This window comes from Etheostoma spectabile, chromosome 1 (genome assembly GCF_008692095.1).
Source record: "Etheostoma spectabile isolate EspeVRDwgs_2016 chromosome 1, UIUC_Espe_1.0, whole genome shotgun sequence".
NCBI classification, from domain to species: domain Eukaryota; kingdom Metazoa; phylum Chordata; class Actinopteri; order Perciformes; family Percidae; genus Etheostoma; species Etheostoma spectabile.
The window spans coordinates 14,815,301-14,815,597 of NC_045733.1; positions in this window are offsets into that span (position 1 = coordinate 14,815,301).

Here is a 297-nt window from a genome sequence, read left to right on the forward strand (position 1 = left end):
GCCATGGTTGAGTTTGGAGTCTGACTGTTTGACAGGTGTCTTTTATACAGATAACGAGTTCAAACAAGTGCCATTAATACAGGTAAGCCGTGGCGGACAGAAGAGCTTCTTAAAGAAGAAGGTACAGGTCTGTGAGAGGCAGAAATCTTGCTTGTTTGTGGGTGACCAAATACTTATTTTCCGCCACAATACACTAATAAATTCTTTGAAAATTCTACAATGTGATTTCCTGGATTTTTTTCTTCTCATTTTATCTCTCATAGTTGAAGTGTACCTATGATGAAAATTACAGACCTC